Source organism: Hordeum vulgare, chromosome 1H (assembly GCF_904849725.1).
Source record: "Hordeum vulgare subsp. vulgare chromosome 1H, MorexV3_pseudomolecules_assembly, whole genome shotgun sequence".
Taxonomy (NCBI): domain Eukaryota; kingdom Viridiplantae; phylum Streptophyta; class Magnoliopsida; order Poales; family Poaceae; genus Hordeum; species Hordeum vulgare.
In genome coordinates, this window is record NC_058518.1 from 66,543,857 (window position 1) to 66,557,473 (window position 13,617).

Genomic DNA, 13,617 nt, shown 5'->3' on the forward strand with positions numbered 1-13,617 from the left:
ACGGCCTGAGCCGCCGGAATATCTTTTGAGGAGTGGATGATTTCCGTGACCCACCGTGTCCAATGATGGGCGGATTCATCTGCCTGCTGAACGCAATGCTAGAGATCCACAATGGTCATCAGACGCTTGCAAGTCCCGTGGAAATTCTTAACAAAATGCTCCTTAAGTTCTTCCTAGGTGTTGATGGAGTTTGGCGGTAGGTCTTTAACCACGTACGAGCCGGCCCTTCCAAAATCATGGTGAAGTATTTGGTGCAGACCGTGTCACTCGCATCGAGCATGTCCATGGCCAGCTCATAACTTTCTACCCATGCCCCCGGTTCGAGATCAAGAGAGTAGTTGGGTACCTTGCGGGGACCCTTAAAGTTTTTGGGCATGCGTTCATTGCATAGGGAGGGTCATAGGCAAGGGAGTCCGACATACCTACCTTGGCCACCATGTCCCAAGGCTGGCTGAGCATGATCCAAAATGCCTCGACCCGCCACGGCTGCCGCTATTCGGCCTGCCGGGCAGCTCGTGCAGCGTTGACAAGCGCCTGAGCATTGGGTGTTGGCGGCTCTGGTGGATTGGCCTGAGGTTGCTATCGACGGGCATCACTAGAAATCGCCGGAGGGTCATATGGGCAGCTCTTCGTATGGCTCGCTCGAGGTGTGGTATGCAGACAATCGTGACTGTATGAGAATTGAGCCTGCTGGACGACCACAGTCTTTAACATCTCAATGGTGTTTCGTGCCTCCACCTCCAGGGCAGTATTCCCACGGATGGGGAGAGACTCCAGATGGCGGCTAGCAGCCAGCACGTTATCCACCGGATTGGAGAAGTGACCATGAGGTGTTTGGAAGTGCTAACTCGCCTGTAGGTTCAACGGGGGCTGCAATGGTTGTTGGTCGATCTCCCCATGCGGATTACCTTGTCCTCGCGGGTTGCGATCTGCCCCGGGCGTTGGCGGGTTGCTTAAGAAGTGGGTTGGATTAAGGTTGGGCGGGATGCGACCCTGGCGCCTCCGCTCGTACACGCCTTCCGGCACAACTCGTCGGTGCTCAAGTCATCATGCCTCCAATTTTAGACGCTCCTCCTCCTCGTCTATCTTGGCTCGTTGATCCGTCATCCGGGTCTTCTCCGCATCGATATGGCGTTGTATCTCGGCCATCTCTTCACGAAGTTTGGCTAATTCGGCATTAACCTATGCCTGATTGTCAGCCGTCACAACCACCTCCATGAGTTTTGCCATCTCTACCATCAAATCTGACATAGCCTGAGCTAGGGTTTTGCCAGAGCCGCTGGGTTCATTGGCGTTTGCGGTGTTTGGCTGATCTTGAGACGCCATAGCCCCTGCCATATAGATGGCGATCTGATGGGGGTGTCGCTGTGGTTCTTCGGAAATCGCCATCTCAGGGAAACCACCGAGCCTTCCCTCATGGAGAGGGCAAATTGAATCGGTGTCTCCAATTGATGACTCACCATCAGAATTGACAGGAGTGTCTCTACCAGCTTCCGGCTCCTCTGGGAGCATGGCTCCTTGCGTGAAGCCGACGAAGGCACGATGTCGTCTGAGCTGACGTGCGACGGGTTGGGCGAGCCGAGTTGGCTCGACGATGTCGGTGGAGATGTCCGGCTCGGGAACCGATGTTCCAACCTTGCCGATGAAAACGTGGATCTTGCCGAAGGGGACCCGGTACCCGGATTCGATCGATCCGTCCTCGGGGCCCGAGCTTGAGTTGTCGATGTAGTACTCGTCGCTGCGGCTCTTCGTCATAAGGACGACCGCATAGCTCCCAAACCCTGGATGTGCTCCCTTTGAGAACTCAACTCCACCGTGTGCAGGCCCCACGGTGGGCGCCAACTGTCATGGTGTTGTCACGACATATGTCCTCGTGAAAGGACTTAGTGACGAGGCCATCATAGCTATGTGGCGAATTAAAGGGGTTGATCGGGAAACGGGATACGAGTTTACCCAGGTTCGGCCCCTCAGATTGAGGTAAAAGCCTACATCCTGCTTTGTGTATATTGCTGTGGGAATCGTTTACAAGGGTGTGGTTTCGCCTGACCTAGCTCTCAATTGATGTTAACTTAACCCTATCCGCCCTAGAGACTCGCCTTTATATACAGGTCAAGGCCCTAGGTTTACAAGAGTCCAACCCTTATTACAATTCGTAAGCCGGTTTATCTCTTAACTCGCCTTCTCGCCTATGCAAGGAATCTTCTAGTGTTTCTTTCCTTACGTGGGCCGCAAGTCGCCTTTTGGTGAGTCCTGGACAACCCATTTCATCTGGCACCTTCCGCCTTCCGCTTATTAATAACGACCCATCTTGTCTATATGGATAGAGCCTCCATTATCCTGACCCGGCCCATAGGGCGGGTCTTACAACAGGATAATATCCCCAATAGATACCACCAACACTTACTTGTGGCATTGTCGTCTTGGACTCATCGGAAAGAAACACATGCAAAGACTCCATAAAGATGGAGTTTTACCGTCCTTTGATTTTCAATCATTTGACACATGTGAGGCTTGCTTGATGGGAAAAATGACCAAGACGCCGTTCACGGGTCATCCTGAACGGGCAGATGAATTATTGGAAGTAATACTTAGTGATGTATGTGTTCCAATGAACACGGCCGCACGTGGTGGGTATTTTTACTTCGGGACTTTTGCTGATGATTTAAGTCAGTATGGCTATATCTACTTGATGAAGCATAAGTTAGAAACCTTTGAAATGTTTAAAGAATTTCAGAACGAGGTAGAAAATCATCGTAACAAAAATATTAAGTTTGTGCTATTAGATCGTGGGGGCGAATATCTTAGTCATGAGTTTAGCCAACATCGGAGTGATCGTGGAATCGTTTCACAGCTTACGCCTCCCGGAACCCCACAACGGAACAAATTGTTGGAACGACGTAACCGAACCCTGTTAGACATGGTAAGGTCAATGATGTCTCTTAAAGATCTTCCAATATCTTTTTGGGGTCACACACTACTCACTACCACTTATACATTAAATAGAGCACTGTCTAAGTGTGTTGAGACGAAACCATTTGAATTATGGTATGGGAAGAAACCCAATATGCCGCATCTCAAAGTTTCCGGTTGTGAAGCTTATGTATAATGTTTACAACCAAGCAAAATCGATCCCAGATTAGATAAATTTTACTTTGTAGGTTATCCCAATGACACCATTGGGTATTCTTTCTACAACTAGTCCGAGGGGAAAGTGTTTGTCACAAGAGTTGGACACTTTCTAGAGAAATAATTTCTCGCTAAAGAATTAATCGGGAGGACGGTACAACTTAATGAGATTAGTGAACCTTCGGCAACCGTTGATATGGCTAAGGAACCGAAAAAATACTGCAAGTTATCCATACAACTGAACCGGAAGTCGTCGCATATGATGCAGTAACTTCAAACAAGGTTGTAACTGAACCACGTAGATCAGGTAGGGCTGTTCACCCACCTGAGTGGTTTCATAATAAAATCTTCATTCTTGAAGACGATGAACCTGCACACTACAAGGAAGCAATGGTGGGGCCCAGCTCAAGGGAATGGCAGAAAGCAATGAAATCAGAAATGGAATCCATGTACGAAAACCAAATTTGGAACTTGGAAGAACTTCCAAAAGCCGTCAAACACACTTGGTTGTAAATGGATTTTCAAAAGAAAGACAAATGCGGATGGTAAAATTACAATCCAAAATGCTAGACTTGTCGCAAAAGGGTTCATGCAAGTTCTAGTAGAGGACTACAACGAGACTTTCTCGCTTTTAGCTATGCTTAAGTCTGTTCGGATATTACTAGCAATTGCTGCTTATTTCGATTATGATATATCGTAGATGGACGTCAAAACGGCTTTCCTAAATGGAAATCTCAAAGAAGATGTATATATGATAGAGCATGAAGGTTTTGTCATTCATAAGGACGCTGGAAAGGTATGCAAACTTCAGAAGGCCATTTATGATCTAAAGCAAGCAACAAGGAGCTCGAACATTCATTTTGATGAAGTGATCAAACAATGTGGCTTCATCTGGAATGACGAGGAATCTTGTGTTTACAAGAAGTTTAGTGGGATCACAAAAGCATTTCTAATCTTGCATGTGGATGACATATTGTTGATTGGAAATGACGTGAATTTCCTTAGCGAAATAAACGACTCAATGAGAAAGAGTTTTTCAATGAAGGACTTAGGTGAGGCGGCATACGTTTTGGGCATAAGGATATATAGGGATAGATCAAAACGTCAAATAGCGCTTATCGAAAGCATGTACATTGACAAGGTGTTGAAAAGGTTCTACATGGAGAACTCCAAGAAAGGCCTACTCCCAATGTCACCTCGCATAGTACTGAGCAAGAATCAGAGTGCTCAGACTCTCAATGAGCGAGTACAAATGAATGATGTTCCATATGCTTCGGCAATTGGTTCTATTATGTATGCCATGCTATGTACAAGACCATATGTTTCTGTTGGGAAACGTCGCATGGGAAACACAAGTTTTCCTACGCGCACGAAGACCTATCATGGTGATGTCCATCTACGAGAGGGGATTTCCGATCTACGTACCCTTGTAGATCGCACAGCAGAAGCGTTAGTGAACGCGGTTGATGTAGTGGAATGTCCTCACGTCCCTCGATCCGCCCCGCGAACCGTCCCACGAACCGTCCCGCGATCCGTCCCATGATCTAGTGCCGAACGGACGGCACCTCCGCGTTCAGCACACGTACAGCTCAACGATGATCTCGTCCTTCTTGATCCAGCAAGAGAGACGGAGAGGTAGATGAGTTCTCCGGCAGCTGATGGCGCTCCGGAGGTTGGTGGTGATCTAATCTCAGCAGGGCTCCGCCCGAGCTCCGCAGAAACGCGATCTAGAGGTAAAACCGTGGAGGTATGTGGTCGGGCTGCCTTGGAAAAGTTGTCTCAAATCAGCCCTAATAGCTCCATATATATAGGAGGGAGGGGAGGCTTGCCTTGAGGCTCAAGGAGCCCCAAGGGCTGGGCACCAAGGGGAGGAGGAGTCCTCCTCCAATCCTAGTCCAACTAGGATTGGAAGGTGGAGTCCTTCTCTCCCTTCCCACCTCTTTTTTTTCTTTTCTCTTTGATTTTCTATCTATGGCGCATAGGGCCTTCTTGGGCTGTCCCACCAGCCCACCAAGGGCTGGTGCGCCACCCCAAGGCCTATGGGCTTCCCCGGGGTGGGCTGCCCCCCGGTGAACATCCGGAACCCATTCGTCATTCCCGGTACATTCCTGGTAACTCCGAAAACCTTCCTGTAATCAAATGAGGTCATCCTATATATCAATCTTCGTTTCCGGACCATTCCGGAAACCCTCGTGACGTCCGTGATGTCATCCGAGACTCCGAACAACATTCGGTAACCAACCATATAACTCAAATACGCATAAAACAACGTCGAACCTTAAGTGTGCAGATCTTGCGGGTTCGAGAACTATGTAGACATGACCAGAGTGAATCCTCGGTCAATATCCAATAGCGGGACCTGGATGCCCATATTGGATCCCACATATTCTACGAAGATCTTATCGTTTGAACCTCAGGGCCAGGAATTCATATAATCCTGTATGTCATTCCCTTCGTCCTTCGGTATGTTACTTGCCCGAGATTCGATCGCCAGTATCCGCATACCTATTTCAATCTCGTTTACCGGCAAGTCTCTTTACTCTTTCTGTAATACAAGATCCCGCAACTTACACTAAGTTACAATGCTTGCAAGGCTTGTGTGTGATGTTGTATTACCGAGTGGGCCCCAAGATACCTCTCCGTCACGCGGAGTGACAAATCCCAGTCTCGATCCATACTAACTCAACGAACACCTTCGGAGATACCTGTAGAGCATCTTTATAGTCACCCAGTTACATTGCGATGTTTGATACACACAAAGCATTCCTGCGGTGTCAGTGAGTTATATGATCTCATGGTCATAGGAACAAATACTTGACACGCAGAAAACAGTAGCAACAAAATGACACGATCAACATGCTACGTCTATTAGTTTGGGTCTAGTCCATCACGTGATTCTCCTAATGACGTGATCCAGTTATCAAGCAACAACACCTTGTACATAGTGAGAAGACCCTGACTATCTTTGATCAACTGGCTAGCCAACTGGAGGCTTGCTAGGGACATTGTTTTGTCTACGTATCCACACATGTATATAAGTCTTCATTCAATATAATTTTAGCTGGATAATAAACGATTATCTTGATATAGGAATTATAATAATAACTATTTTTATTATTGCCTCTAGGGCATAATTCCAACAGTCTCCCACTTGCACTAGAGTAATTAATCTAGCCCTCACATCACCATGCGAATTACATTGTAATAAATCTAACACCCATACAGTTCTGGTGTTGATCATGCTTTGCCCGTGGAAGAGGTTTAGTCAACGGGTCTGCTACACGTGTGCACTTTGCATATATTTACGTCCTCCCCTTCGACGTTGTCGCAGATGAGGTTGAAGCGTCGTTTGATGTGTCTGGTCTTCTTGTGAAACCGTGGTTCCTTTGCTAAGGCAATGGCACCCGTGTTGTCACAGAACAAGGTTATTGGATTCAATGCGCTTGGCACCACTCCAAGATCCGTCATGAATTGCTTCATCCACACACCCTCCTTAGCCGCCTCCGAGGCAGCCATGTACTCCGCTTCACATGTAGAATCAGCTACGACGCTTTGCTTGGAACTGCACCAGCTTACCGCACCCCCATTAAGAATAAATACATATCCGATCTGCGCGTTAGAGTCGTCCGGATCTGTGTCAAAGCTTGCATCGATGTAACCCTTTACGGCGAGCTCTTCGTCACCTCCATACACGAGAAACATCTCCTTAGTCCTTTTCAGGTACTTCAGGATATTCTTGACCGCTGTCCAGTGATCCACTCCTAGATTACTCTGGAACCTGCCTGCCATACTTATGGCCAGGCTAACATCCGGTCTAGTGCACAACATTGCATACATGATAGATCCTATGGCTGAAGCATAGGGGACGGTGCTCATATGCTCGCTATCTTTATCAGTTGATGGGCACTGGGTCTTACTCAATCTCGTACCTTGTAAAACTGGCAAGAACCCTTTCTTGGACTGTTCCATTTTGAACCTCTGGAAAACTTTATGAAGGTATGTGCTTTGTGAAAGTCCTATTAGGCGTTTCGATCTATCCCTGTAGATCTTAATGCCTAGAATGTAAGCAGCTTCTCCTAGGTCCTTCATAGAGAAACTTTTATTCTAGTAATCCTTTATGCTCTCCAAAAACTCTATGTAGTTTCCAATCAGCAATATGTCATGCACATATAATATTAGAAACGCCACAGAGCTCCCACTCACTTTCTTGTAAATACAAGATTCTCCAACCACTTGTATAAACCCAAATGCTTTGATCACCTCATCAAAGCGTTTATTCCAACTCCGAGATGCTTGCACCAGTCCATAAATGGATCTCTGGAGCTTGCATACCTTGTTAGCATTTTTAGGACTGACAAAACCTTCGGGTTGCATCATATACAACTCTTCCTTAAGGAAACCGTTAAGGAACACCGTTATGACATCCATTTGCCAGATTTCATAATCAAAAAATGCAGCTATTGCTAACATGATTCTGACGGACTTAAGCATCGCTACGGGTGAGAATGTCTCATCGTAGTCAACTCCTTGAACTTGTGAAAAACCCTTTTCCACAAGTCGAGCTTTATAAACGGTCACATTGCCGTCAGCGTCCGTCTTCTTCTTAAAGATCCATTTGTTCTGAATAGCCTTGCGGCCCTCAGGTAGTACTTCCAAAGTCCACACTTTTTTTTCATACATGGATCCTATCTCGGACTTCATGGCCTCCAGCCATTTGTTGGAATCTGGGCCTACCATTGCTTATTCATAATTTGCAGGTTCATTGTTGTCTAACAACATGATTGACAAAAGGGGATTACCGTACCACTCTGGAGCAGCACGTGGTCTCGTCGACCTGCGTAGTTCGATAGGAACTTGAACCGGAGTTTCATGATCATCATCATTAACTTCCTCTTCAACCGGCCTCGCAACGATAGGGGTTTCCCCTTGCCCTGCGCCACCATCCAGAGGGATGAGTGGTTCGACAACCTCATCAAGTTCTATCTTCCTCCCACTCAATTCTCTCGAGAGAAACTCCTTCTCGAGAAAAGCTCCATTTTTAGCAACAAACACTTTGCCCTCGGATTTGAGATAGAAGGTGTACCCAACTGTCTCTTTTGGGTAACCTATGAAGATGCACTTTTCCGCTTTGGGTTCCAGCTTTTCAGGCTGAAGCTTTTTGACATAAGCATCACATCCCCAAACTTTAAGAAACGACAACTTTGGCCTTTTGCCATACCATAGTTCGTATGGTGTCGTCTCAACGGATTTTGATGGTGCCCTATTTAAAGTGAATGCAGCTGTGTCTAATTCATAACCCCAAAACGATAATGGCAAATCGGTAAGAGACATCATAGATCGCACCATCTCTAATAAAGTACGATTACGACGTTCGGACACACCATTACGCTGTCGTGTTCCAGGCGGTGTCAACTGTGAAACAATTCCACATTGTCTTAAGTGAGCACCAAACTCGAAACTCAGATATTCACCCCCAATATCAGACCGTAGGAACTTGATCTTCTTGTTATGATGATTTTCAACTTCACTCTGAAATTGCTTGAACTTTTCATATGTTTCAGACTTGTGCTTCATTAAGTAGACATAACCATATCTACTCAAATCGTCAGTGAAGGTGAGAAAATAAAGATATCCGCCGCGTGCCTCCACGCTCATCGGACCACACACATCAGTATGTATGATTTCCAACAAGTCACCGGCACGCTCCATTGTTCCGGAGAACGGAGTTTTAGTCATCTTACCCACGAGGCATGGTTCGCATGTGTCAAGTGAATCAAAGTCAAGTGACTCCAAAAGTCCATCGGTATGGAGTTTCTTCATGCGCTTTACACCAATATGACCTAAACGCTAGTGCCACAAAAACATGGCGCTATCATTGTTAACTCTAACTCTTTTGGTCTGAATGTTATGTATATGTGTATTATCACTATCAAGATTCAATATGAACAATCCTCTCACATTGGGTGCATGACCATAAAAGATGATACTCATAGAAATAGAACAACCATTATTATCTGACTTAAAAGAGCAACCGTCTCGCAATAAACAAGATCCAGATATAATGTTCATGCTCAACGCAGGCACTAAATAACAATTATTCAAGTTCATAACTAATCCTGATGGTAACTGAAGCAAACTGTGCCGACGGCGGTTGCATCAACCTTGGAACCATTTCCTACGCGCATCGTCACTTCATCTTTCGCCAGCCTTCGCCTATTCCGTAGTTCCTGTTTCGAGTTGCAAATATGAGCAACAAAACCGGTATCGAATACCCAAGCACTACTACGAGAGCCGGTTAAGTACACATCAATAACATGTATATCAAATATACCTGATTTTTCTTTGGCCGCCTTCTTATCAGCCAGCTACTTAGGGCAGTTGCGCTTCCAGTGAGCCATACCCTTGCAATAGTAGCACTCTGTTTCAGGCTTAGGTCCAGCTTTGGGTTTCTTCGTCAGATTGGCAACAGGTTGCCTCTCTTCTTTGAATTACCCTTCTTCCCTTTGCCGTTTCTCTTGAAACTAGTGGTCTTATTTACCATCAACACTTGATACTCTTTACGGAGTTCAGACTCTGCGACTTTCAGCATCGCAAACAACTCGCCGGGTGACTTGTTCATCCCTTGCATGTTGTAGTTCAACACAAAGCCCTTATAGCTTGGCGGCAGTGATTGAAGAATTATGTCAGTGATAGCCTCTTGTGGGAGTTCAATCCCCAGCTCAGCTAGACGGTTTGAGTACCCAGACATTTTGAGCACATGTTCACTGACAAACGAATTCTCCTCCATCTTGCAAGCATAGAATTTATCAGAGGTGTCATACCTCTCGATCCGGGCGTTCTTCTGAAAGATAAACTTCAACTCGTGGAACATCTCATATGCTCCATGACGCTCAAAGCGACGTTGAAGTCCCGGCTCTAAGCCATACAAGACTGCACATTGAACTACCGAGTAGTCCTCCTTACGTGTTAACCAAGCGTTCTTAACATCTTGGTCAGCCATAGCGGGTGGTTCATCTCCTAGCGCATCATTAAGGACAAAATCCTTCTTCCGAGCTTGTAGGATCAACTTAAGATTACGAGCCCAGTCTACAAAGTTGCTTCCATCATCTTTCAACTTAGCTTTCTCTAGGAACGTATTAAAATTCAGGGTGACTGTTGCGTGAGCCATGATCTACAACACAAATATATTCAAAGTGGACTTAGACTATGTTCAAGATAATTAGAGTTTAACTTTAATCAAATTACTTGCTAAACTCTCACTCAAAAAGTACATCTCTCTAGTCATTTGAGTGGTTCATGACCCACTTACACTAGCTCAAGTCCAATCATCACGTGAGTTGAGTATATTTTCAGTGGTAAGCATCCCTATGCTAATCATATCAACTATATGATTCATGATCGACCTTTCAGTCTCATGTGTTCCGAGGCCATGTCTGCACATGCTAGGCTCGTCAAGCTTAACCCGAGTGTTCCGCGTGTGCAACTGTTTTGCACCCGTTGTATGTGAACGTTGAGTCTATCACACCCGATCATCCCGTGGTGTCTCGAAACGACGAACTATAGCAACGGTGCATAGTCGGGGAGAACACAATTTCGTCTTGAAATTTTAGTGAGAGATCCCTCATAATGCTACCCTCGTTCTAAGCAAAATAAGGTGCATAAAAGGATTAACATCACATGCAATTCATAAGTGACATGATATGGCCATCATCACGTGCTCCTTGATCTCCATCACCCAAGCACCGACACGATCTTCTTGTCATCGGCGCCACACCATGATCTCCATCAACGTGTCGCCATCGGGGTTGTCATGCTACTCATGCTATTACTGCTAAAGCTACATCCTAGCAAAATAGTAAACGCATCTGCAAGCACAAACGTTAGTTTAAAAACAACCCTATGGCTCCTGCCGATTGCCGTACCATCGACGTGCAACTCGATATTATCTATTACAACATGATCATCTCATACATCCAATATATCACATCACATCGTTGGCCATATCACATCACAAGCGTACCCTGCAAAAACAAGTTAGACGTCCTCTAATTTGTTGTTGCATGTTTTACGTGGTGACCATGGGTATCTAGTAGGATCGCATCTTACTTACGCAAACACCACAATGGAGATATATGAATTGCTATTTAACCTCATCCAAGGAACTCCTCGGCCAAATCCGATTCAACTAAAGTTGGAGAAACCGACACTTGCGAGTCATCTTTGAGCAACGGAGTTACTCGTAGCGATGAAACCAGTCTTTCGTAAGCGTACGAGTAATGTCGGTCCAAGCCGCTTCAATCCAACAATACCGCGGAATCAAGAAAATATTAAGGAGGGCAGCAAGATGCACATCACCGCCCACAAAAACTTTTGTGTTCTACTCGAGATTACATCTACGCATGAACCTAGCTCATGATGCCACTGTTGGGAAACGTCGCATGGGAAACAAAAACTTTCCTACGCGCACGAAGACCAATCATGGTGATGTCCATCTACGAGAGGGGATTTCCGATCTACGTACCCTTGTAGATCGCACAATAGAAGCGTTAGTGAACGCGGTTGATGTAGTGGAACGTCCTCACGTCCCTCGATCCGCCCCGCGAACCGTCCCACGAATCGTCCCGCGATCCGTCCCAGGATCTAGTGCCGAACGGACGGCACCTCCGCATTCAGCACACGTACAGCTCGACGATGATCTCGGCCTTCTTGATCCTGCAAGAGAGACGGAGAGGTAGATGAGTTCTCCGGCAGCGTGACGGCGCTCCGGAGGTTGGTGGTGATCTAATCTCAGCAGTGCTCCGCCCGAGCTCCGCAGAAACGCGATCTAGAGGTAAAACCATGGTGGTATGTGGTCGGGCTGCCTTGGAAAAGTTGTCTCAAATCAGCCCTAATAGCTCCATATATATAGGAGGAGGGAGGGGAGGCTTGCCTTGAGGCTCAAGGAGCCCCAAGGGCTGCGCACCAAGGGGAGGAGGAGTCCTCCTCCAATCGTAGTCCAACTAGGATTGGAAGGTGGAGTCCTTCTCTCCCTTCCCACCTCTTTGTTTTTCTTTTCTCTTTGATTTTCTATCTATGGCGCATAGAGATTTCTTGGGCTGTCCCACCAGCCCACCAAGGGCTGGTGCGCCACCCTCAAGGCCTATGGGCTTCCCCGGGGTGGGCTGCCCCCCCGGTGAACATCCGGAACCCATTTGTCATTCCCGGTACATTCCCGGTAACTCCGAAAACCTTCCGGTAATCAAATGAGGTCATCCTATATATCAATCTTCGTTTCCGGACCATTCCGAAAACTCTCGTGACATCCGTGATCTCATCCGGGACTCCGAACAATATTCGGTAACCAACCATAAAACTCAAATACGCATAAAACAACGTCGAACCTTAAGTCTGCACACCCTGCGGGTTCGAGAACTATGTAGACATGACCCGAGTGACTCCTCGGTCAATATCCAATAGCGGGACCAGGATGCCCATATTGAATCCTACATATTCTACGAAGATCTTATCGTTTGAACCTCAGTGCCAGGGATTCATATAATCCTGTATGTCATTCCCTTCGTCCTTCGGTATGTTACTTGCCCGAGATTCGATCGTCAGTATCCGCATACCTATTTCAATCTCGTTTACCGGCAAGTCTCTTTACTCGTTCCGTAATACAAGATCCCACAACTTACACTAAGTTACATTGCTTGCAAGGCTTGTGTGTGATGTTGTATTACCGAGTGGGCCCCAAGATACCTCTCCGTCACACGGAGTGACAAATCCCAGTCTCGATCCATACTAACTCAACGAACACCTTCGGATATACGTGTAGAGCATCTTCATAGTTACCCAGTTATGTTGCGACGTTTGATACACACAAAGCATTCCTCCGGTGTCAGTGAGTTATATGATCTCATGGTCATAGGAACAAATACTTGACACGCAGAAAACAGTAGCAACAAAATGACACGATCAACATGCTACGTCTATGAGTTTGGGTCTAGTCCATCACGTGATTCTCCTAATGACGTGATCCAGTTATCAAGCAACAACACCTTGTACATAGTCAGAAGACCCTGACTATCTTTGATCAACTGGCTAGCCAACTAGAGGCTTGCTAGGGACAGTGTTTTGTCTATGTATCCACACATGTATATATGTCTTCATTCAATACAATTATAGCATGGATAATAAACGATTATCTTGATACAGGAATTATAATAATAACTATATTTATTATTGCCTCTAGGGCATAATTCCAATAGTTTCCTATGCGCTAAGTGTTAGTAGCACGTACCAAAGTGAATGAGGATTGAAACACTGGGCCGCAGTCCAAAATATTCTTAAGTACCCCAAAAGGAGCAAGGATTTACTCCTTGTGTATGGAGGTGATGAAAAGCTCATTGTAAGTGGTTACACTTATGCAAGCTTCATGAATGACCCAGATGACTTCAAATCTCAATCAGGCTATGTTTTCATATTGAACGGTGGTGTAGTTCATTGGAAAAG